The sequence below is a fragment of the Cupressus sempervirens genome, chromosome 11 (genome assembly GCF_028749045.1).
Source record: "Cupressus sempervirens isolate cs-2001-9-10 chromosome 11, ASM2874904v1, whole genome shotgun sequence".
NCBI classification, from domain to species: Eukaryota; Viridiplantae; Streptophyta; class Pinopsida; order Cupressales; family Cupressaceae; genus Cupressus; species Cupressus sempervirens.
The window spans coordinates 126,397,748-126,424,712 of record NC_143128.1 but is presented as its reverse complement, the minus strand read 5'-3'; positions in this window follow the sequence as shown (position 1 = coordinate 126,424,712).

Below are 26,965 nucleotides of genomic sequence, written 5' to 3'. Positions count from 1 at the left end.
AATAATTGAGTGTATAAATAAACAAAGATGAAAAATCTTAATATTCCTCTTTTGAATGACATATTGTATATATCCAACTCAATTCTTGAAGCAGAGGAAATATAGCTGCAAACAAAGAATATTTTGGTGATTGAAATGTGAAGTGTATTTGTAGTCTAAAAAAGTTGTCCTAATTGAAAACAAAACCTAATTATGTTGAATTTAATGTAAATGTTAATTTGAAGGTTTGTAAAATTGAATGAAGTTATTACAGTGTCATTATACAGTAAATTTTTTCCTACAAAAAGTAGTATTTTAGAGAGCATTATCTAATCATGATGAATTTAAATTACAGTGCTATAATAAGATGTTAAGCTAGTAGATTAATCAAGAAAAATGTACCAATGAAATGTTTGAAACACAATAATTCATATGCTTTCTTCATCTTGATCACTAGATTGAACCTATAGAAAATGTAAAATTAAAAAGTGTTAGATGTTAAAATATGCTAAAGGTAAATGAAGTAATGATATGAACCATAAAACTATCAAAGTGGTTGTGTGGTAGACATAAAATACATGAGTACCATGTGAGAGAAACTATTGGAGAGGCTCTTCTTTCTTTCTAATAATGTTATACAAATTCTTTTTCATTTTGACATAGTGTTGGAGAGAGAAGGCATGGTTAATGTGAACACATTGTAGGGACATGACTATGGAGACCATTATAAAGGTAAGGCCCCACCTTTCAATTTTACCTATATCAATGTTTCCCAAAAATGCTTCATCATCTTATATACCTCTTACTTCGCATCTCTTTGATCATCCTATGACTAAAATTGTGGATAATAATGGTGCCATAATGCACATTAAATAAGCTTCAATTTGAATTGTAAAATTGTTATGTTGTGTCGATGTGAATTTTTCCTATTTGTAAGTTATTTTATTCTAGACTTATATGCAATCTTATTCAAAGTGTAAAAAATAAATTGTACTGTATAAATTTGGTCATACTCAATAAAATTTCATTTTGTTAGATATTTCAACTTACAAGATTATAAATTTTATTTTTCATAAAGATTCTTAACAATTGTATACTATATATTCTAGAGTCCTTGAGGAATTGAAGTAAAAATACCATTTTGACATATAACATTTAAAGTTGGTAAAATCATATGTTAAGAATTAAAAATAAAATAAAATTGATAAGTATGAGCTAGTTATACTTCTTTTAGATTCAAATTATATGATGTTGTACAAAATAAAATACACAATCTTATAAGTTTAGTATCTAAATACACTCCAGTCTCCTTAAAATTTTGAAACATAAATGAAATGATTCAACAAAGTTAAATGTTAAAATTATCAAACATTCTTCCAACTTTTTTCAAAATGTTTTTGTTATAATGTACAATAATGGAGTGCATTTCATGAAAGATAAATTAAATTGATTTATTTATAATTATCAATATAAATTATATTAAAAAGATGGTGCAATGTGGAAATTTATTTGGATTTTTTATTTCAAAAAGGAGAATCTAACTAACTACTGTGCAAAGTGAATTTAATGTTAAAATATTTGAGAGTGCATTATAGCAGTGCACTTATTTCATAACAAGAGCTTTGTGTGAGCTTGAGTCCCTACCTTGTGCAAGGGTACTTGTAAGATTAAAAGCAATGTAAAAGGTAATATTATTTTTTAGATATCAAAAGTATAAAATTCTATATGAATTTGTAACTATTATTTTTTATTTGTTTTATTGTTCTATTGTGAATGATGTCCCAAAATTTAGTTTGATAAGAATGGTGGTACTTGATGTTGTTGGATATAGATTGATATATAAGTAATTTAAATTTCTTAGGCTAGCCTAGTTGTCATCTACTCTTAGGAAAATTTATACTTCATTTGATTAAATTTAGTCTACTCATATCTTATATTTGTAAATAAAAAAAAAAAAAAAAATCAATTAAAAGTACCAAAATATAAAGTGGTTGCTCTCTCTAATCTATAGCTACTAGAGGTGAACATAAGTTTAAGATAATTTTTATAAAACCTTCAAAATATTTTAATGTAATTTATGATTTCTTATCAATATGTCTATTTATATATAAAATTCGAAATAATATATTTATAAAATTAATTTTAAGTTATTAAAATGGCTTGTTAAAGTTTACTTAAGAATTTTTTAAATAAGAAAATAAATTATATAATTAATAGAGTATTAGGAAACATATAGAAAAAAAAAAAAAGAAAAAGAAAAATTCCGTTTCACACTAAGAATATTTATGCGAGTATTCTTTTATTAATTTAATGTTTTTGTTTGGAATTTGGGGTAGTTGTTTATTATTAGAGCTTCATCTTACATTTTATAAATCAATGTGTTATTTTTTGCACTTATTTTTTTACTTAAGTGAATAGAAAAATAATAAAGAAAATACAAATATAATTGTATTAGTATTAAAAATTTATATTGCCCTCTATTTAATATTTCATGTACTTTTTTATGTTTGATTTTGAATTTTAATGAGTAACATTGTAATATTAGAATTTTTAAAATATGAGTTATAATACAATTTGAAATATGAATAATTAATAAAAATAAATATTTTAAAAAATTGGAAAATAATATGGATATAAATATAAAATAATTACAAATTCTAAAAATTGTTTTACGAAATATAATATAATATAAATCAATAATATTTAAATATTATTTTATCAGTTAACAATTATTTGTGCATGACATTTTCCACTGACCTGAGATTAACAACTATAGAACCGAGCGTTTTTTTTTTTTTCTTTTTGTTAAGAAAAAATGTACAAATTTGACCCTGAGGTAGTCTTGAACCCTGGACCTCTATTTCTCCATGCAACTCACATGGGGAACTTTTGGGGGTTTCCATGGTAGGATTGTGAAGAAGCTCTTGGAGGTGGCATGGGCAATGAGAATCCTAAGCAATGTAGTCAAGAAATATTTCATATGATTTGTCCTTGACTAGAAGGGGGAAAATAATACTAAACAAGAGCTCTGGAAGAGCTAGAGTCCCTGCCTATTGAATAAATAGCCCATCTCTAGTTTAAGTGTACTGAGTACAATTCTCCAATTTATAACTTCTATTATAATTTCAGAAAATTCTAATGATCTTTTGATAGTGGAGAGTAGTCCCATACAGATTGATTGAGGACTCACTCAAAAGTTGGTGTCTAGAAGGATGGGAAATGGGTACCGCTAGCAGGTGCAAATATATGATGATTTAGTGAGTGCCATAGTGTTGACTTATTTTAAGAGGCATACTTTTTTGGATATAGTACTGAATGAATAGAAATACATGTGGACATCTATTAAATTCCCATTTGGTAAGATATGCATCTTTATTGGATGTATAAATATTTGATGTATAAAACAACATGTCTATGCTTTGAAGCTTTCACATTGGGTTCATTACTTTTGCAGAAGTTGCGACATCTAATTGAGGCATTCCATCAAACAATTCACAACGTCATCATCTATGGTTCCACAGTTTTGTATTATTTGAAATTTGGATTAACCGCAATGACCCCATTGCGAATTTTGGATTGACTGCTATCAATTTTATTTCTTGGAGGTGGTAAACTATTTGAATAAACTTGTAATGATGATATTGTTTATTCATGGTATCTCCCAATGCTACATCTTTATAGGCATTAAGTCAAACAATTGGGGTGTGTTGTGTATTCTAAAGCCTTCCATTAAACAATTTGGACTCGTTCTTTAGGATTTCACATGTGTAATCATATCAATCAATCCATTTTCAGAAAATCTTGTTGTCAATGCATTTCATGAGATGAAATCCCTTTGATTTGTTCAGCCATATCTTTCATAAGTTTCTAAAACACATGTAGTTGAAATTTTCTAAAGTCTTTTTAAGAATTCAATGTGCAAATCCAGCAATAATTAGTCTATGGAATCACATTTGTTAATGATATTTTGTCAAACAATTCATATGCCAAGTCGACACCCCATCATCTGACTACAAATTGGCTAGGGTATTATCTAGCTGATGTTAACTCTCTGGAACTGACTACCTGATCATTTCAGTGATGTGGAAAAATCAATAAAGAATTCTACTAGTAATTATTCTTAAATGCAAGAGTAGATCCCAATGGAAAATGGGGAATAAAAAATCAACTTGGATAAGAAATTTTTATAAAAAATAATATAGTTAATTTTATTTAACATATCCTCTATTATGAAAAAAGAAAAAGATGAAAATCTCAATATATATTAAAAAAAGAATTGAAAAATATGATTTGGACAACTAAAATGAATAATTGAATTTTTGAAATGTTATAACTATCTTTAAGAGCTAACTATTATTATAAGTGTAAAAAATTCAGTTTAAGAATGTTAAATTTTATTTCATTAACTCTATAATAATTAAAATAATGAGACATATAAGAAAATTAATATTCCTTCATTTAAAAAGATAACTTTTAGATAAATATTTTTTATAAATTATTATTATTTAGAAATTCTGGAAGAAAAAATATTGAATAAATAAATATAACCATTAATAATTGAATTTTGAACTAAGTTAGAAAAAATATTCAATAAATAAATATAATCATTAATCATTGAATTTTGAACTAATTTTTTTTAATAGATATATCTATATAAAAAAGGAAATTTAACTTATATAAATACAAATCATTTTACAAATTAATATTCTAAAATTAATTATATTTTTGAAAGAATGATTTTTGTTGTTTGTCATTTCTTAGCTCCAGTCGGTCCTAGAATTAATTTGTCAAGTGTGAGTGTATTGAGAATTCACTGGTGGCCATACAATCCAATCTTTTACCTTGAGGCTCCTCTTTATAAAGAGGAAGAAAATCACTTTGATTCCCACATATACAACATTTAGTTTAGAACTCCAAAGAATTGCACTCCTAAAACTTGTTGGGGAATCAACAAGTTATATCATACAACAACATTGTACAATCAAATTTGTGACACTTAATTTTGTTGCATACAATGCTCTTTCAAATATTATACATGCTTGTAAAATAAGAATTAAGAAAACTATTTATCATCTACTATTTTTTCGAGTAAACAAAGATTTGTCTTCATTTGTGTTGAAACTAAATTTCTTATCCTAGCTTTATCTATTTAAAATTTCAATTAAATACATACGACCACATCCCTTACACCTTCTATTGGTGGAAGTGCTAATCACTAGTCCACAAAACAAAATTAATTTTGAAAATAAATAATGCATTCTTCCCAAAAGATGAATGATAGTGTTGAATATCACATAAAGATAAATGACGGCTTCCCGTAATATGTGCAAAAATATTTGAATTAAAAAGAAAGTGACAAGAAACAAAACATAGAGTTTTCATTATTAAATTTTTGAAAGGGGATGATACTAGAGAGTAATAGATGCTTCCAATCCCCTTACAGGTGGTCAATTATCGGCGATGTTTGTCCAATGGTTCAGTTCACAGTCAGTGGGGACTTTGGAGATGGCCAGGCCAAGGACTGGACACAAGAAAGGCTCCACACGCACCACTTGGCCACATGTATTTTTAGTTAGTAAAATGACTTTGGAGGGAGCTCCAACAAAATGAGCATGAAAACAATGGCCCAAAAATAATAACATAGAAGATCAAGCAACTAGATCTATTGATAAATAAACAACTAGAAATCCTTTCTATACAATCACAGACAAAGTCATTCGAGGAAAAAGACAACACATTTGGGATAAGGGAAATGAGGAGGAAGAAGCAAGAAATCTAGTGCCTTACTGTAATGGACTATCAGGGAGCGTGAAATGTCTAAAACAACTAGTGTTAAGTGAGAGAAGACAATTTTGGTGAGATTCAGCATGTTCATCTTAGATTTAATCCTTGTCTTTCTTTGAGATGAAAGTTTGGCCACCTTCTATAGTACATAATGTGGTGGTTCCCCTAAGACTAACTTTGGTTCCTAAAATCTCAATCAGCTAAAGCAATGCCTGCAATGCATATGAATACATCTAAGTTCTTCTCAAGAAGCTTCTAGACCACATACCAAAAAATTCTAGAGAAGGGAAAAAGAAAAATTGTCATTTTTTTGAAGGGCTAAGGCAAATCATCAGAACGCAAAATTCATGCTCATTCAGAGATTCGTAGCCATATAAATCTCCTTCCTGCACCATCGCTTCTATTTCAAATTTATCAAAGATTCCACTCTTGAAATTGCAGAATTTTTCCTCAAATTTTCAATGGTAATCAAACTCCGTTGCGGATCCGCCAATAGACGAAACCCTTTACATAGTTTCCCCTATTTGCAGTCGGTCACACCCACTATTTAATTTTTATGTTTTTTTTCCAATTGATAAAGTTAAAAAAGGAATGTTTTGGAGAGATCTGAATTTCTATTATTTTTCTAAATTTAAAAAATAGTTAAACCCTTGGGAAAAAAGACTCATCCAATCAGATAAAAGAAATTAACACATAAAAATTGATTTTGAAAATAGATCCTTTTAAACATTAGAGATTTGAAATGTTTTTACATTATAAATTAATCGACTAAGTGCCACTGGGATCATTAGTTCCTTGGGACTAACAATGCAACTCATTCAATGTTCTTAAAAAATCCTTCCCCTCACTACCCAATTTACTTTGTAAAAAACATAACGATGTTATGCAAAATAATGCAGGAAAATTTTAGGAGATGTCAAATTGTATTCTTGTATACTTCAATTGACATAAATTTTCAAGATCACAACTTTTCATAAAACTGACATGCCCAATTTATCTCCAAGCAGAATTTGCGACAAGAAAATTAGTTTAAGAGAAACAAAGAGAAGAAGAGGAAGAATGTTTATGGACTATGCCAAGCCTAGAGCTATGCAACAATCTTCACAGCCATTTACTGTTGTCCCTGTGTGATTCTGAACCTGATCATTCTCGCCTTTCTAAAAATCCCCTGCAGCTTTCATACTAGGGTTTCCCAATTTGTGAAGAAGGCTCAGATTGATAGAAATTCCAATCATAAGGATTGAGATGGTGATCATGCCGACGACGATGAAATGAGGGGAAAGAGGAATTATTACACGCGGCCTAGAGCTATGCAATAAATGATCCTAGCCCATACTTTCTGACAATGGTTATTGTCATAATTAATACAACCTTACCTCTTTGAAAATTTTCTTCTCTTTTTTACAATTAAAAACTAAAATTATCCCTAGCAAAAATTTTCTTAATCAATAGAAAATTATAATTTAAATTAGAAAAAAGTTTTTAAAAATATTTCATATTTAAACTTTGGGAAATGACAATTATCTTGACTTTAATTAATTAATTAGGTGCCACCATTGAAAACTGTTGGTATTATGATACATTTTTGTCATTAGTTACAACACTTATTGGATTCTGAATGCTTACCGAGCTCTCACCGGACATTCCTTTATAAGCCAAGCTTTACCTAGTTCTCAGTGTTTACCGAGTGATCGAGGTGAACAAAGAAGTCAGTGTTTACCGAGTGATCGAGGTGAACAAAGCAGCCAGTGTTTACCGAGTGTTCGAGGTAAAGAAAGAAATCAGTTTTGACCAAGTGAAGATGTACTTAGTATTGATCGAGAACTTCGTGATAACCGAGCTCCTGAGGTTATCAAGGAAATTAATTTTACCGAGCTCATACGGTTATCAAGGAAACTAACTATCACCGAGTCACAAGGTTCTATCGAATGTTTCCTTTGATCACCGAGCTACAATTCAGATAGAAGTGTTCACCGAGTGACATCTCTTCTACCGAGTCTCCAGTGGTTACCAAGTTCATAACTACTCGAAGTGTTTAGTATGGACCGTGCCTTCACTTCTACTGAGTGCATGACGATGCCGAGTAACGCAGTCGACGTCGAGTATCAGAAGGACACCGAGTCAGTTCAGTGAACCTGAGTTTTTACCTTGGGCCAACTTTGTATAGAGATTTGCACTTGTTGTTTTGGCCGACTTTGTATAGAGATTTGCACTTGTTGTTTTGGCCAACTTTGTATAGAGATTTGTACTTGTTGTTTTGGCCGACCTTGCATGTATTGTTTATTTGGATGGTATATATATGCAATGTATTGTATCATTCAAGTGTAATGGAAATGATAATGAATAAGAAAGTGTGAAAGAAATATATGCGTGCGAAAGTATGTGTGCTGAGTTGTGAAGGTATTCAGCAAGGTCAAGTTTTGGAGCAGAAAAGTTTTATCTATCACATCAAGGTGAATCAGAGCATAGCGGATCTTATCAGCAATCAGTTGTAATTAGATCCACTGTTTCATTCTAATAGGTGAATCAGTTTTTGTAAATCCTTTAACAAGGTAGACTTAACAGTCTTTTGTAAATCTCCTAACAGAGTGCATACTTTATTGTATGTTTGTAAATCCTCTAACAAGGTGGATCTAGCAATCCTTTGTGCTCCTAACAGGGAAGATCACCAGAAGTGGTCATTGTAAGCCTTAACCGGCCAACTTCATACTACAGTAACGAAGCTTTGTGGGTTTCATCCCCACCCCAGTTTTACTTTCTATTTGGAAGGTTTCTCAGTCACCAAATTTGTGTGTTCAAGTGTTGCAAATGATTTTGTTTCATGCTTACAGTAGGTTACTTGGATGAATGGTGAATATATCAGTATGCAGTTTTATTGTTTGAAATTTTAAAAGTTACTGATTCACCCCTCCCCTCTCAGTAACTTGTCATATCTTGAATATTTCCAAAAATTGGTATCAGAGCAATAAGGTTCTCAAGATAAAAGTTTCATAGCTTGAGCAAAGATCAAGGACAATGGAGATATTCAGACTTGACAAAACTATTGAGAATGAAAAGCTAGATCTGAAAATGGCCATGGCTCAACTCAATGAAGAAAAAGAGCATCTTTCACAATCCTTGAAAAGAAGAAAAGAACTTGCAAGGCAAATGAATGACCATCAGTATGTTGAATAAAAGATTGAAGATCTCTCACCATCAAGTAGTTCAGATGAAGCTGACAAAGCAATCAAAGAATTTTTAGAAAAGAATGGATCTCTGCAGGAAGAATTAAGAAAGCTCAAAAGGGAACAAGAAATCTAGTCCATCAGGCTATGTGAAATCTTGGAGCAAAGGAACAAGGCAGCTGAAGACTTAGAGGTAAGGAATAATCAATCCTCTCATCTTGAAAATCTTGTAACTCAATTATCTAATGCAAATGAAGAAATTATGAATCTAAGATCTGAAAATGAGAATTTGAGAAATGACATAATTACTGAAAGGCAAATCAATGCAAGCTTACAAAGTGATCTAATCTTTGAAAAACAAGTCAATGAGAGAATGGTAAAATCTCAAAAAGACATGGATCAATTGAATCTGCAAAATGAAGAAAACTTTCATAAACAAAATGGTAAAGCAGGCCTTGGATACAAGGAAGAAGGTGAATCCTCCAAACAGGGTACTCAAAAGAATCAAAGACCTACTTGCAGCCACTGTGGTAAGTTAGGTCATACATCTAACAGATGTTGGAGCAATGGAAAAGGCAAATTTAATGGAAAGTGCTACAATTGCAATCAGCATGGACACAAAGCCAATGAATGCAAAGAGAAACCGAAATTTGAAGGTAAATGTCACAAATGCCAAAAGCAAGGTCATAAGGCATCACAATGCAAATCCAAATCATTTAATCCAGCTGAACAACTTGTCAAAGCAATAGTTGGTTGGGACTACAACACTTGGTGCAGATGTCATTATTGTGGAGAATATGGTCATACTGGCATAAACTGTGCAAGGCATCACCTAAGAAAAAGGGATACCACTGTAAGATGTTATACATGTACAGAACTTGGTCATATATCTAAAAATTGCATGAACATAAAGAAAGACGAGGATGAGAAGAAAATCAAAGTAGACAATATTCGGAAGCAAATGAAGCAGCAATGGATTCCTAAGTCTACTGAACCAGATAATTCAAGTGATGGAATGGTCACTCAAGAAGTGAGTGACTCTACCATTTCCAATTAAGACTCATCAGGATAAGACCAGGATTGTATCTACAAAGCAATATCCTAAGCATTCCTAGAATGAAAATATGATCAAATTAGTATTTCAGATACATCAGGATCATGGTCGGTACATGACCTTACCGAGCTCAGTTGGGTGCAATAAGGCTTCTTTCACCAAGTTGCACTTACCGAGCATGGTTGGTTCTTCTCTTATCGAGTTAAGGTCGATTTAACCTTTTTTCTTTTGGTCACCGAGTTGCGAAGTTTAAGCCGAGCTAGTGGATGACAGTCTGTTGATCGCAGCTACCTCCGTACTGAACATTAATGGCAAATTTTTCACAAAAAGGGCAGATTTCGACCTCATTTTTCATCGCGAATTCGAGATTTACACAAGAGAAAAAAAAAGGCTTTCAAGCGAGTTCAAGCGATTTGAAGAGATTTTCCAGTGAAGTATTCTTATGAAACCTTTTCACTCACCGAGCAGCAATGGCATCCGCAAGCACCAGCAGCAGCAAGGCGAAGAAGGGTTCCGAAATGCTTGTGAAGGGAATGGAATGGAAGGCACCTACGTTCAAGCTCGTTCCTGCCATCGCTGAATCGCTCGATCCCAATGGAGCTCAATCACAGATTCCACCCAAGGTACTCCTCGTGAACAACATTCACACTCATTTTAAGTGTACTATTCAAGAAATAGGGACATTGGACATGGATAATGCCCTAGCAAAGTTATGTGTAAATGGTTCTCTCAAAATTGAGCACAAGCATTTGGAAACTAAAGGTTTGACTCACATCGCGCATATGCCTAGAAAATTCCAAACCAAATGGACTAGGTATATCTTGAGTCGAGTGCATAATGGTCAGTTGTGGTTGGAACAACCCGTTTTGATAACCAAGAAGATGATTCACAAAATCACGGGTCTCCCAATGCTCAGCAAAGCCAAAACCACCAAAACCCTAGGACGGGATGAGTTACAGAGGCAAAACCTAGGCGAGTGGGATGGTAGAGGTTTTAAGGTTAACACTGTAACAGATCTGGAACTAAGATTTAGCATACATATTATTGCATATAAGTTATATAGTTCCAGCAGGTTAAATAGTGTACCATGTGAAGCTGTGGATTTGGCCCTGAAAATTGTAAAGAAGAATCTTGAGTTTGATCTGTCAGAAGTAATGTTGAAGCAGTTAAACAAGAACATGGACAGTATAAGGACATCGAAGAATAACCCCTGTAAATTTGGATCTCTATTAATATGTTTACTATTTTATGTACAAAAATTCTTTCCATCAAAGGGAACCATAGAATGGAGAAAAGATGTCCCAATTTTGTATCAGATTAAAGAGTTTATCGCAGAGATGGGAGAAAATTTTGATAGTATCATGGATAACTATTTTGAAGACTTCAAGGAGAGGATGAATAACCGATTCAGAATTCCTCCTAGGCTTGTTGAAGAATATAAAGATGATGTATGTTTTATGGTTGACTGTGACAAGGTGTACATACAGGTAGTTAGACCCCGAGTTGCATGGGTGAAACCTCTTCCATATGAGGTAAATATTGATGAAACAAGGGATATCATTGAAGCACTGGTAAATGAGCCAGTAGACCCAAGGCAATGGATTTTTGGTACTTATGATGAAGCAAAGGCCAGAATTGAACTAGAAATCAAAATTCCACAGGCCATCAACAAAGGTAAGAGGAAAGTGGCCAAACTAAAAACTGCAATGGGTCCTCTTATGCTCACCGAGGGAAAAGGTGAAGATAAAGAAAGTGAAGAAGAAGAAGAAGGAGAAGAAGAATCAGAAAAAGAGCAACCGACAAAGAAGAAAGGAAAGGTAATCATTACCAAGCCCAAGAAGCAGCCTACTGCAGTATTTACTCAGAGGACAAGAAAAGGTATTCAGGAACCTATATTGGTCAAGCCTGCACCTACATTCGAGCAAAGGCTCAAATCATTGGAAGAAGGAGGTGGCATCACAAATTTCAAGGCATTGAAATTTGAGACAAGGATTGATGCAGAGAAAATATAGATTGAGGAACTGGTACTTAACAAAATGGGAAAATGGAAATACTCCCCAGACTAGATTGCTCCTCATATCTCTAAAGAACTACTGGAGAGAGTACAGTCAAGATGGGAGTTAGCCACCAAGACGGTAAAAGATATATATGAGCAATCCCTGAAGAATCTTCGGCCTAGTCTCACTGGAGCAGAGGTAAAATCTGAATTGAAAACCTATGAAGGTAAAATGATGATCAGATTCCACACTTGTTTGATTTTGATCAAAGATATAGAGCATGTTGTAAATGATGCTACAAACATGTGGAAAAACATCTATCATCTACATAAGCCCAGTGTAGACCCAGTAGAAATAAAGGATGATGACAGTAGCAACAGTAGTGATGAAACAGATAGCGCTCCATCCATCACAGTTACACCAGGAGAGTTGCATGCAATGATGGAAGAGAAAGAGGAAGAAGACAAAGAGGAAGAAGCTGAAGAGGAACATAAGGAGGATGATCCGGTAAAAATTGCAGCAGCAGTTATCGTATCCCTTCCTCACTCCCTAGCTAAACCTGTGACATCATCAAGGTTGGAGTCAGCTTCAGCAGGTTCATCTACACCAGATTTACCATCTACACCTGCCATATCTCAGCTCCAGGTATCATAAGTGGAAGTGACTACCACTTCATCTACCGAGCTGCATCCCTCTTCATCTACCGAGCTGCACCCCTCTTCATCTATCGAGTTGGCCTCCTCGACTCCATCATCATCAGTTGGTATTGCTGTGAGTTCTCCAATTTTGACTACTCCAATTTGTTCTACAATTTTGTCACCATCTACTTCAGGCACAGTGAGCTTAGATACTATATTACTGAGTGTATCACCATTTTTGGCTAGTACTCAAATTTTTGACCCTGCACATACTCCTATTGGCACTCAAACCTCAAGCATCACAGTTTTTACTGCTAGTCCTTCTATCTCTACTATTGTGTCTATTCCAAAGGTCAAACCAGTCATCTCAGAAGTCAAACAAAAGCAACCATTAAGACTTATGATCACTAGAAAGGAAATTCCTGAAGACATTGACTTGGACACAAAGATAGTAATTCCAAAGATTGACTTTGATAATGCTACCATTGAAGAAATGAGGTATGCTAGTCAACTTATTGAGAAAAAGGCTACTCAGATGCAGTTAAGATCAGAAAGGGATAAGGAATACAGGATAATTGAGGATGCCCAGAACATAATTATTGAGGCTATAGGTGTTGATGTTGATACTTCTCAACACATTTTGATTCAATTGGAAGAGGCAGTTAATAAATTCAATGAAGATGCCTCCGGACAAGAAAAGCTGATTGAGCGTGCAACAAAGAAATTTGATAATAAGGTGTTGGGGCACATTACCCAGAACATTGCAATAAATCAGGTTGCATTAACCTCAATTTTGGCAGATATGGAAAATTCTTTTAATAATGTAACATCTCTTTTTGCTAAGCTTTGTGATGTTACCAAGTACACTAAGGGAATAAGAGAGAAACTAAATAAAATTGATGAGGATCTGAAGGTGAGCGTACAGAACTTGAAGCTTGACCCCAGTTCAAGCTCATCTCATCACCTCAGGATCAAATTTTTGTCAGAGAAGCAGGCAGAGCTGTTGAGAGAAGAGGCAAGGATCCGATCTACATTGATAGATATCCAAAACATGATCTTTCCCATCATGGATTCAATGCAGAAGCACATTGCACATTCAAAGACATTAATCCATGATAATAACTTCTCCATTGCAGACTATGTGATTGAACTTTCGGCTGAAGTTCAAGTAGCTCTTTCGACCTGCAAAATTTTGCAAGAGAATTGGGATAAGACTCTCCAGCTTATTCTTCAGGTACATTCAGATTTCATCTCTCATTTTGGTGTTTCTATATAAGTATATATATTCTTTTATTCTTTGGCATTATTGTCAAAAAGGGGGAGATTATTGTTGGATATGAATACTATGGGTGAATAAGTGTTTTCAAAAAAAATTGTACAAAGGAAGAGATATACAGCTCATGTAAATACTGTATGTACATTCTATGGGGGAGTTGTATATAACGAAGCTATGTATATTTAGAATCAGTCATCAGCATGTCAGATAAATTTTGTCTCATAAGTGTTTTTGTCACTAATGCCAAAGGGAGAGATTGTTGGTATTATGATACATTTTTGTCATTAGTTACAACACTTATTGGATTCTGAATGCTTACCGAGCTCTCATCGGACATTCCTTTATAAGCCAAGCTTTACCTAGTTCTTAGTGTTTACTGAGTGATCGAGGTGAAAAAAGAAGTCAGTGTTTACTGAGTGATCAAGGTGAACAAAGCAGCCAGTGTTTACCGAGTGTTTGAGGTAAAGAAAGGAATCAGTTTTGACCGAGTGAAGATGTACTTAGTATTGACCGAGAACTTCATGATAACCAAGCTCCTGAGGTTATCAAGGAAATTAATTTTACCGAGCTCAGACGGTTATCAAGGAAACTAACTATCACCGAGTCACAAGGTTCTATCGAATGTTTCCTCTGATCACTGAGCTACAGTTCAGATAGAAGTGTTCACCAAGTGACATCTCTTCTACCGAGTCTCCAGTGGTTACCGAGTTTAGAACTACTCAAAGTGTTTAGTATGGACCGTGCCTTCACTTCTACCGAGTGCATGATGATGTCGAGTAATGCAGTGGACGTCGAGTATCAGAAAGACACCGAGTCAGTTCAGTGAACCCGAGTTTTTACCTTGGGCCGACTTTGTATAGAGATTTGCACTTGTTGTTTTGGCCGACCTTGCATGTATTGTTTATTTGGATGGTATATATATGCAATGTATTGTATCATTCAAGTGTAATGGAAATGATAATGAATAAGAAAGTGTGAAAGAAATACATGCGTGCGAAAGTATGTGTGCTGAGTTGTGAAGGTATTCAGCAAGGTCAAGTTTTGGAGCAGAAAATTTTTATCTATCACATCAAGGTGAATCAGAGCATAGCGGATCTTATCAGAAATCAGTTGTAATCAGATCCACTGTTTCATTCTAACAGGTGAATTAGTTTTTGTAAATCCTTTAACAAGGTAGACTTAACAGTCTTTTGTAAATCTCCTAACAGAGTGCATACTTTATTGTATGTTTGTAAATCCTCTAACAAGGTGGATCTAGCAATCCTTTGTGCTCCTAACAGGGCAGATCACCAGAAGTGGTCATTGTAAGCCTTAACCGGCCAACTTCATACTGTAGTAACGAAGCTTTGTGGGTTTCATCCCCACCCCAAATTTACTTTCTATTTGGAAGGTTTTTGGGTCACCAAATTTGTGTGTTCAAGTGTTGCAAATGATTTTGTTTCATGCTTACAGTAGGTTACTTGGATGAATGGTGAATATATCAGTATGCAGTTTTATTGTTTGAAATTTTAAAAGTTACTGATTCACCCCTCCCCTCTCAGTAACTTGTCATATCTTGAATATTTCCAACAGAAAACATTATAAGGAAAAGTCACACTAAACAGCACAAACAAGTAACCCCCCAAGGAAAAATAAAATTCAAATGATGGGGAGAAAGAAAAGTAAATGACAATATGAAAACTTGAAAAATACATTATTTGCTAAATCTTGTTGACAAATATAGCAACTAAATGGATAGTAATGCATAGAGTAAGAATTTCATATTATATGCAGAAATGAAATAAAGATATGATAGTCAGGCCTAAAGCCTTTATAAAGAGGCAACTTTTCTAGAGAGAATTTGGAAGCATTATTCTAACAATGTATAGAGATAACAGAGATTGCAAGCATCCATGAAAGGAAATTAAAAAAGCATATGAAATTATCTAGTTAAAGTGGTTAGAACCTCAAACCATTTTGAAGCAGGCTCTACAGATGGAGAATGTGAATGTCATAACATTGATAATGAGTCCATAATAAATAGGAAACAACCAAAAACAAAATGGTTGACTACATTAGTTGTCAATTATGGGAAACAACCAAAAAATAGGAAATGTGTTCACACCAGAAATACATTTAAATCATTTAAGTGATTTAATGGACAAAAAGTTCTGCAATAAACCATTTAGGAATGTAAGAAATTCATTATCTGAAGCAATTCCAGCTTTCAAGAAATTAAGGAGAATTTTTACTTATTTTTGAGTTAAAAAAAAACTTAAACTCCTAGCTAAAATTGGTATAGCCAATAGGAAAATAGGAATTAATGTAAAAAATATATTTTTGGGAGTGATTAATTAGAATGAAGTAGGAACATTAGCTCCTTGCATGGACTAATAAGACAAACAAATATTGACAGTATAGTCAAACTAGCTAATATATACTCTATATGTAAAATATGCCGAGATGCATCGAGGCGTTGAATTTTTATAATGGATATTAAAAGTGAATAATGAAAAAATTCAACGCCTGGATGCATCTCGGCATATTTTGCATATAGAGTATATTTTAGCTAGTAGTAGTCGCGGCTTGCATAACACGTTGAATAATTAATTTGATTACGTTTAAAATAAAACTTTACAATTTATATCGTCATTAGGTTTAGTATTAGGATTACTATTACTATATATTTATTATTATAATAATTAGGGATAAGGTTTAGTGTTAATGTGTTTATGAGTGGAAATATGCTTAGTGTTAGTATTAAAGTTAGGGATAGGTTAGGGTCAAGGCCTAGACTTATATTATGATTATAAAAATGTACTCAAGTTAGAAATATAGTTTTGATCATGATACTATTGACAATTACAATTTAATGTTAAGGTTTATTGTTAGGGTTAGATTTACATTCAGGTTGGATTTATGATTAGGGTCATAATTTATTTTTATGGTTATGATTGTGTTCAGCCTTTAAATCAAAGTTGAGGTTACGGTAGGGATTAAGGTTAGAATTATGATTAGGGAAATTATATAGTTAGGATGGAGAATATTATTAATATGTTTATGATACAATAATAGTCATTATAGGCCAAATAGTTAAGATTAGGATTACCTGTTGATGTTAGAATTCAGTTGTTGGACAATTTTTAGTTTTATGTTATGTTTAGGATTATGCATATAATTAGGACTTCCTTTGAGAGACATTTAGATTTTTGTTTATTTTTGGTATATACATTGTAAATAATATTTCATGTATATTTTCCACATACATTTAAAGATAACATTTAATGTTATCCATTTTAGAATTATATTAATGATACATATTATATAAAGCCATACAAACAAAAATTGTCAGGTTAATATGATTAGGATTAGTGTTAATATAAGACTTTAAATATTGCACAGTCTTAAGATTTATATTATGTTTAGGATTATGAATATAATTAGGAGTTTCTTCGAGAGACATTTAGATTTTTGTTTCTTTTTGGTATATACATTGAAAATAATATTTCATCTATATTTTCCACATACATTTAAAGATAACATTTAATGTTATCCATTTTAGAATTTTGTTAATGATACATATTATATAAAGCTATACAAACAACAATGGTTTGGTTTAGGATTTATACATGATGGTTAGGATTATGCATAGAATTAAGATTAATTAAAAATAAATTTAATGTTTGATTTATTTGTATTACCACATATTTGTCACTTCCATATAAAGCAATATTTTGATACCAAAAATATTAGAAAGTCATGCATAAATACTTATGAAAGTATAGCCTACAAATCTTTTGAATGTAGCGTAATGAAAGTATGCTATGCACATCATGTGAAGAATTTAAAAAACTCAATTTCCTTGCATTCTAAAATAAGTTAAAAAGGAATATGGAAGACATTTATAAAACCACATATATATAAAAATAAATTGTTGATTGTCAAACTTACATAAATCAAAGAGAAAAGAGATGTTCTAATACAATCATATTTAATAAGCAATAAGTACGAAAGGTCAAAGAAGTAATAACTAAATGTAAAGCACTTTTTCATAATGATGTAAGTATATGACATAATCTTCAGTGATCAAATTGGTATTACGACCTTTATTTGTGCAATGATCACAATGAACTTCTTTCATCATTCATGGAAATGCATCTACATAAGGAGATGCCTCATGAACCCTTTTTGCAACATCCACCATTTTCCATATTTATAGCTCATTGAGATCATCAATCATTAAGGCCATGTGTTCAAGAGTTTTCACGATACCTTTGTAGTACTCTATAACCAATCTTACACAGTTGTCAATATCAAATTCAAAATAAGCATTAGAATTTACGGAGCCATTTGGGCTTCCAATAATGATTTATGATTTGTTTTGTGAGGAATCCATTGTTTTTATTCTTTACTAAAAAAAAACTAAAAATACAAAATATGAGTATTTCAAAATTATGAGTGTAAAATTATCCATAATTTGTAAAAGTAAGAGTTAGAATAAATAATGTTTAGGACTACATTTTGTGCTAGAAATATTAAAAATACACAAAATAAGAGATTAATCTTTTTACAAGGTGAATTGTGACAAAAATAACTTGAGATAGCAAACCAAATATAAAATTATAAGGACATGATGCTATTTTCTCACCAATTTCTAAATCTTTCTTTAGTCTAGATCCTTGTAAATTCAATGGCCATGGTGCATTATACCTATATTTCATTAACATATTTTTATTGGTAAATACAATGATACGTTAAAGGAGAAGAATATTAACATTTTGAATGAACAAAATTTGGTAGGAAGTGTTTACGTACAAACTAATTTCCCTCTCTTTTTGCACAAACATGCACCTTCTTTACACATTATGCGTCTTTGTACAATATTTACAATCTCATTGTAATTCGTGTTGAAATCACTTTTGACCAATTGTCTCATGTTTTTCAAACATGGGTGTAGACTAAAATTTTGATATGCCTAAAAAATAAATTTAAATATTTAATATCATATATGTTCTTATGTAAAGTTACCACAATAAAGAATGTTTAATTTTATAACTTTCTATAATCATATCTGTATATTCCAGAGGTGTGTATCTCGTCAAGGGTTACATGCATGAACCAAATCATGGAGATATGATGCAACATAATATAATTGATCTTTAATCAATAATTTTCATTTTTGGTGCTCCTTTTAACCATATAAAACTATGGATAGGTCTAGATCCTATGTGCTGCCATTCATATCTGAACCAATAGTCTTCAACATTCATACCATTCTCAAGTATCTCTTTTTTGAAAGTTGTATTTCATAAATGCATGTATTTTGAAAAAATGTGTGGATAGTCAATGATATTTTGTTTCCTCCACATTTTTGGTTCTTGTGGATCACTTGGTTGTGTTGCAAGCATCATTGCACACAAATGTGGCTAGTACAAGTTTGCTACACTTAATGTAAAAAATATTGTTGGTGTTCAAAGTTGATGAAGTAGGTCTATTAATATTGTTTGATACTTTGTCCAAAATGACCGTGTTCCTCTTAAACTAGTTCCAAAATGCATCAATCTATCTGCTAGATGGGCGTGTGGTGTTTTTTGCATATGCTCACACAACTCTTATATTGTGATTGGTATTTTGTGTAGACTTCTTTTCATGGAAACACTTGTTGAGCTATGGGCTTAGTGTCTCATGATCATTTTCATCATATAGTAACAAAACTTTGGATTCTTTCCAAATCTATTATCTCTATATCGAATTATGTGCTTAACATATTCTTGAACTAATGTAACACCTTTACCTTCTAGTGCATGTAGACTTGATGTTATGAATTTAAGCCTATAAACGAGTTCCTTGAGTTGATTCAAAACATCACTTGCCAACTTTTGAACTTCTATAACTGTAATACTCAAATGTGGGCTCATGATTGAATTTTTAGAATTGACATCTAGAATCTTGGAGATTTCTACTTCTTCTAGAAGATTTTGGATGTTTGGATTCTTAGCCATGTCTATTTCATCAATATAACTTTCAATGACCTAGATTAAATAATAAAATGATTATTTACATATGTAAATAAAATATGTATGTTTACAATCCCATTCTTATGTTAGGAGCCACCATTTTTAATTATAAATTATACTCTAATCATAATTAAATTGTTGATTTCTACTAGATCTTCTCCGCTACGCCAATCGTACAACCAATCAACTCCATATCAAACCCTTTTCCATTTTAGAGATGCCCTTTCAGAGATATTGATTCCAATAGGGTTTCAAGTACTATTGACAAGTCAATCTTCAAAGGGAAAGCAATTGTTCAACTTGGAAAACCTTTTTTCCTTAATCCTCATTTTCATGATTGTTAGTCGTAGCTGACATCTAAACGCCCTCCACCTTTTAAACCTAGGAATTCCCCTTACTTTGAAAAAGGTGAATCTTCCCATCATCATCAGCAATCTCAGCTACCAAATTCCTTTAGGCAATACAATCTTTTCCACAATAATCCCTCAACGGTTCATTCATTTCAGCGGCCTAACATTTCAAATTCATATCATTACTACCTATAAAGGTGAATGTGTGACACAAATCTACCCTTGCATAGAGGAGTGACAACAGAAAGGTGTTAAAAAAAAAACCAGTATTTGATCTATGTGAAGGTGCTCCTCCTGGTCCTTCTGTTCAAATGCAATCTATTGAGATCCAAAAAGATCTGGCTCAACAGAAGTTAGTCTCGAAAATTGATAGAGCCCCCTTCATACCAAAAAAGATCTGGAAGAAAAAAGATAAGGGTAAGGTAGATCAAGGTCGTCAACATCTCATAATTACTAGATAATAGTCAAGAGAAATATCAGAATAATGTGGACCAAAATTTGGAGCAAGATCCTTAGAACTCTTCACAACAACAGTTACATGTTACTTTTTGAAATCAAAAGTTACAAAATTTGATCTTTACTCTCTAGCAGAAAGCTCTCATAGGTAAGTTTTCTTTTTCTTCGTTATATTTTTTAGATATCAAGAATTGGGATATCAACTTCTGGTCTAGCCTGATAGATATTTTTTAACATGATTCAAAATCCAATTTCTTTATTGTTATCTTTAGTGCGAAAGAAGAAAGAGATGTTGTAAATAAGAAGAAGGGTTGGTTTTGTTGTGGTGTGGGGTTATTTACCATGTTGTGCATACCAAACTTTAACCCTCAAGATATAAATATCCAATTCTTTCCATATTGGATTTATTTTCCTTCTTTGCCTTTGAAATATTGTGATCTTGAGATATTGGAAACTATAGCTAACAAGTTTGGAATTTTTCTGAAGCATGATTTGGTTCCATATGAATGCCCTCATTTAGAAGTCAGGGTTTGTTTATTGAGTAATATGCATAAATCATTTCCTTAATCTATAGCTCTCATATCAAAATGGGGAAAATGGATACAGTTAGTTAAGCTCCAGGATCCTTTTGTGATTCTAAAATTCAAATATAATCTTGGTCATTTCAGTTATAGGTGCCAAACTGGTCAACAAGATGTCTTACAAGTTTTTCTAGATCATTCTTTAGACCCTAATGTTTGTTCTTAGAAAATTAAATGATGAATTGCAATACTTATGAGGTCAACAATATAGTCTCCAGGACAGAGGGCCAAGATTATTCAATAGATAGCTTTATATATGAAGAGAATTCACATGCAACTCAATTTATGTTAGACTCATTCATGATCTTTCTTCAACAATTTTTTTGGCTCTTTGCTTTATTCAAGAGTGTATGCTGCAATAGTAAACCTTTTATGTTGGAGTATGCCCCTCCATTTCAAATGGGTTCCTCTATAGATGTGAGCTCAAATTTGTCTCCTCTAGTAGACCTTCCACATTGTGTATTTTCAAAGCCATTAAGTTGGATCACTTTCCAGAACAGAATTTTTTCACCTTCAATACTAAGGCAGCCCATTTGGTGCCTTTCTCTTTATCCTTCTCCTGTCATATTGACTTTTATTTGTGATCAAATTTTATCTAAAATCACTACCTCTATCATTTTTAATATTGCCAAAGAGGAAGGTTTGCATGCTGAAGATTATAAGTCACCTGTGATTGACAACTTGCTTCTAGAATTTTAGTTTTAGAATAAATTGATCCAAAATCAGGCATTTGAAAAAGAAACAGTTCTTAACCAATTTGACAATCAATCAGTTCTTAACAGTCTTCCTCAAGATTCTGGTGTAGGAATTGTAAGCTCAGTGGTAGGAGATTTCGTGGGGTTAGAGTCCAATATTTATTAACTAGTGCAAAAGTCTACAGTTTTGTCTCCTCAAGATTTTCAAATGCAAGATAGCTTTAAAATTTAGCCTTTATCTATAGTGAAAACCCCATCTACATCAGCTTCTCTTGCTAAAACACCAAAGGCCAGAGGTAGACAAAAAGGTTCCAAAATTAAATCAGAAATTACAGCAGGTATTCAAACTACATTGGATGATAGTTTCACTATTATCAGAAGATCAACAAGGAGAACTAGGTGTTCTCCTTGTCCCCAATGAAAATCATCTCTTGCAATGTTAGAGGTTTAAATTCCTTTGACAACAGACAAAGAATCAAATAATCCATTGATTCTTTGTAGGCAAATATTATTTTATTGCAAGAAACCAAATTATCCCAAAACAATTTTGAGAAAACCTTTGCAAGATGGAAAAAATGGAAGGCCTATCATATGCAAGGTTTGGGTGCCTCTGGAGGTTTAGCAGTTCTTTGGAATCCCTTTACAGTTAATTCTTAGCTCTTTCTAAAAATTCAGACAAAAAAATAGAAAAAGAAAAAAAGAAAAAAAAATAAAAATAGAAAATGTGCCTGGTGAAAACCACTTCTTGTGGCACCTTGGTAGCAAAAGTGAAGAGAAATAAAATTTAACCTATGGTGAAAAATACTTCTTGTTGCACCTTCGATAAGTACCATGATGAAAACTTGGTAAACATGCATCATGCATAATTCTTCCATTATCCATGTATTCCCTCTTCTCTCTTTGATCTTGACAATGTTGAGCTATCTTTACATATTCGCTATCTTATCCATGAGATTTTCTATTGTTCTCTCTCATTCACTCATAGCCTCCATATTGAGCTTTATTCTTATTGCTCTACCCCATCACTATCCTATCTAGTTGACCCCTTGGCCTTGATCACAACAAAGAAAAACATGGTTCTCATAGGTGTCTTGACATGGCTACTCTTTTGGACTACATGCTTCATGCTATCTCACTTGTTTACTTTACTACTTATTCTACATGTTTTCTTTCTCATTACTTCCATTTCTTATCCAAAACATACTTCATCTGACTATTTCACCTCTTTCCCTAGCTTGGTTACTCTTGAGGAGTCAGTCCTTCATTATCACTTTCACTTGCTTCATACTCCTTTCTTATATGTCTTTTTTTATCTACCATCTCATTACTCCATCATGTCCTATACATTGCTAAACATTGGAGAAAATGATGTGATCTTACTTGAAATATCTAAAACATTCTAAAAAAATTTGAAAAATCATATGTGATGCTAAAAAAATCCTAAAAATTAGAAAATGTCCTGAAAAAATGATCATCTTAGTGAAAACCTAGCAATAGGCTCTTTGATGTATCACCAAAATAATTTAAAAACAAGAAAACAAAAAAAATTTTAAAAAGTCCTAAGAAAATTTACCAAGTGGTGAAAACCTAGAAATAGGTGCTACTTGAGACCATTGCACCTATGTCTATCAGTCTCAATCACACACTCTACAACACATTTCCTAGCTTGGAATTGTTTCTTTTCCTCATCTTGGGGGCACAACTACTTATCCTATTTGAGGTCTCCTTGTGCATTAGGGTTTGTGTGGAAACTAACAAAATGGTGTTTCTCAACACTACCCCTAACCTGACATCAAGTGCTTCTCAGCATTTTTCACATAGTTTACCTATAGTCTCTAATGTTGCAATATTTCTCACTATCAGATTCAAGTCTTAAAGAAATGGCCAAGTGACTTACACACACACACACTTCAACACTTAAACTACTAAGCTATGATGAACTTTATCTTCTTTTTGTGTTTTCTATGATGATTTATTTTCTATGTGTTCCCTCCCTAATAAGTGTTTCAAGGATGTCATGGACTAGAAGACTAGGGGCATGGAGCATGTTTTACTTGATTTCTTCTTATGGGTATACTTTTTTAGTCTATAATTTTTTGAACATTCATGCTTATCCTACTTAACACTTTGGCTTACAAATGTAGATCATCCTTGACTATTTTTTGCAAGACTGCACTCAAGGGTTATCTTGGCATTTATTCCTTGATATAGGTGTAATATTGCTATACTACACATAGGGAATCTAATTGCATAGTCATCTTTACTTATACATATTTGATGCATAGGTTGGATTCACACATTTCTATCTAACATAGATCATATTCATATCCTCATAGTTATACTAGTGATGGTTGTATGATCTCATGATGTCCCTAATAAGGCTCGATGATAAAAACTAGGACCTACTTATGTAACCCTTGCAATTACAACTTTTCATACTAGCTTGCTTTATAGGGTTCATTCTAGCTTAGCTTTGCATTTTTCATTTGAGAGAGCTCTCTTCTTTATCTTTCATGGACTTGTTAGCTAACTATGTTCATCCTTCTCTTGTGTCTTCTAGATCTTATCTTATCTCTTCTTTCCTATTTCTCGCTTCTTTTCTATCTTACCATCTCATCTATGCTTTTGACCTATCTTTGTTAATCTTGGCATCCTAGATCCATTTTTGGGACTGAAATCAAAATTCGGTTTCATCTTGCTAGTCAAAAATTTCTTTAATTTGTGAATCTTGTAGGGGAAATCATCATTTCTTCATTATTTCTACTCTCTTCCACTTGACCTGATTCTTATACTTTATCTTTCTTGGTCAAAGTTAGTCAAACTAAGGCATATCTTCATTTTTTGGTGGTCACTCTTTGGTTCTAATCCTCTATTTGTTATCTTGGACATTTTTGTACTTGATTGCTCATTTCTTGCTCTTTTTTGCATCCCCTTATCTCATTTTGATTTCGATCCTGAGGGGGCAAAAATATTCTATCATCACCTGCTACAACTATCTATTTCTTAGGAGCATTTGTTTGATCTATTCATTTACTCTTGGTCGATCTAATTTGCTAGGTGTTAACATTCTTCTTGATTTCTAACATCATCTTTTTCCTATTTTTTAGTACTACCGATAGTAGGCTGTACATCCAAGATGTGCTATCTCTCTCTCTATATGTCATTCTTTGGAATCAGATATCTATATCTATCGCTGCCATCTTCACTTCTTCAAACTCTACCCTTGATTACATTCATCTTTCCTCTTAATCTCTACCATCTATTTTTCTTTAAAGGGAGGGCTCTCTCCTAATTTAAAAAATCTTAGTCTCATGCTATTCTTATACTACTTGTTTTCTTGGTGATTTTGGAGACTTGGAGCATTCTTTCATTTTTGCACTTTAGCTTAGCTCCCATTCTATTTACATTATTACATACTATTTAAATTAGTTTCATTTATGCTTTAGCTTAGTTCTCTTTGTTATCTTGCATTTGCATTGCATTTTATTCTAGATTTTGGGATATTGGCACTCTTGCCTCTACTCTTTGAATCTCTCGTTCTATGGTGCACCTTGCAAGGGTTGCATATTTTGGTTCATTTGAGAGCCACCATCTCATAGCCTTTGCACATCATAGATAGAGAGCTATAAGCCAGCTCTTGAGACTCCCTCTTACATGGGTTCTCTAAAGAATAATGGTTTATAGAAGTGTGACACTTTTATGCACACACACATAGTCCATAAGAGGCTACTTCAACTGCATTCAAGTTTGTATATGAAAATTTCTCATACGATGCTTTGGCTACAAAATATTCATCCAAGTTCTTCTACACATTACTGATCTTTTTTGTTGTGTTCTTTGAGAAGTGAGAACCATTTTATTACCCTTTATTTTCTAAGCTCAATGATTTTAATGTCATCATGAACTTTTGATACTCTTGCCTCAAGTTCTTCAATAATTTTCTAAGCTCAATGATTTTAATGTCAGTGATTGAAGTTTATTTACCTTTGAACTGACTTCATCATTTATATCTTTCAGATATTTTTATAACATGATGCATTTTCTATAAAACTTCATTGCTTTCTCTAGACATATTCTTAACTCCTTGATGCTAATATCAAGAGTCTGCAAATCATTTCTAACATTACTGCACACTATAGAAAACAACAGTGCATCGTGTCTAATTTGAGATTGGATTGATGAAAAGTTGATAGATTAGTTAATTCCACATCAAAATATTTTGCTAATTCGTTTTCTTTCAACTTTAGTTCTTTCTCTGTCACCTTGGTCATGACTATTTTCTATAATTTCTCAAGAACTTCTTCCAAAGTCTTCTCTAGATTTATGAATTTCTTGATCTTCTACAATAGTTTTCTAATTGATGATATAAGTCATTTTTGATCATCATCATCATCTGATGCAATGGATAATATTGTTATCATAGAATATCTTACCTTCTTAGCTGTAGGGAATAGAACATTAGCCTCATGATGGAACTTAAATTTGTCATATTCTATTATAACATGTTTGAGCTAAGGTTTAAATGTTCATTCCTGCATCACAACTTTCCATTTGTGCTTTATTCTTTCATCCTTCTCCTGCTCAACTTTCCTCCTCTTTTCTTCTTCCTTTTTCTATTCTTCCTCTTCCATCTTCATCTTCTCTTCTTCTTCTATTCTATTCTTTCTTCATCTTCTCTCTTTACCTTTCCTTACATTTTCCTCATCTTATTTTCTTCTTTGTTCATCTGCTCTAGCTTTCTTTTTTTTCTCTTCTTCTAACCTTTCTTCTCCTTCTATCTTATTTTCTTTCTCTTCCTCTACATTGTCAAAAATGGTGTTGTCGACAAAATTTTCAACAATGGCTTCACCATAATCTTTTAATGGATTCTCCTTATCATCAATTCATATATGTGTATTGTCAACTTGCATGGTATTAGTACTAATTGTAATCTATGGTGATGATTCAATCATCATAGTGTCTTTGGCCTCCTATGTCATTGATGTATCTACTGGT